This window comes from Brassica oleracea, chromosome C4 (genome assembly GCF_000695525.1).
Source record: "Brassica oleracea var. oleracea cultivar TO1000 chromosome C4, BOL, whole genome shotgun sequence".
NCBI classification, from domain to species: Eukaryota; Viridiplantae; Streptophyta; class Magnoliopsida; order Brassicales; family Brassicaceae; genus Brassica; species Brassica oleracea.
Window position 1 is genome coordinate 46,120,149 of NC_027751.1, and position 1,072 is coordinate 46,121,220.

Consider the following 1,072-nt stretch of genomic DNA (forward strand, 5'->3'; position numbering starts at 1 on the left):
AAAGTTTACAAAATATGTGACATGAACCAGTTAGACCATTTTGGTTCAGCAATGATGCGAAAAAATACATAAATATTTATGTGAATATTCATTGAAGAACCAGAAGATTCTTGCGAATGATTTCACATATGTTGTTTGCTCATATGATAAAATGGTAATACGGTTTTCACCAGCCAAATGAAGTTATTGGCATGAATAAAGAAGATGTTAGTGGACTGATCACCCACTATGCATCTTTATAATACTGGTGAATCCACTTCTTAAAGCCTTGGATGACTATAGAAAAATCACTGGGACAAGTGTTAAACATTTTGAGCAACACTAATTCGCTTCAAGCCAACAAGTAATCATTGGTTCTCCTCGTCATTGGTATTGGATTAGAAATCAACCATTTTCCATCAAAGAATGTTGGATGTGCGATATACATTCCATTTGCTCCACCATAGAGCTTTAATTAAGATGGATTCTCAAATGAGGTTGGAATTATATGTTGGATATGAATCTTCATTGATACTTAAGAATCCATAGCCATCCCTGAAGGATATAAGTAAGACTCGATTTGAATGCTAAAAGTGAATTAGCATTTCCAACATAAAGGAGAGAAAATAAACAACTGAAAAAGAAAATAAGTTGATATGAGTTATCGTTGATCCTCAGACTAAAGAAAACGTAAAATACAAGTCCAAAAGATAATTCAATTATAGTGCTTAGTAAAGCAGTTGCCAGACAAATTTGCTGACCCCAAATAAATATAGTGATCGAGTCACATATACCAGCTGTAAATGCTCCAATAAGAATAGATGTTCTATAAGAACAATATCAAACTGCAAGTCACGCCTGAAGCGTGGTAGACATGTGGTTCCAAAGACAAGAATCCTCACAAATGAAAATGAGCATAAATTAATAATGGTCACGAGAAAATAAAGTTTCTGAATGATCTCCAGAAGAGACATTAAACATGACTGAAAGAAATTCAGGTACATGAGACAATGAAGAGATCTCAATAAGTTATGTCATGTATAGAATAAAATGGAACGAATAGACAAATCGACGTCGATGATATTTATGCATG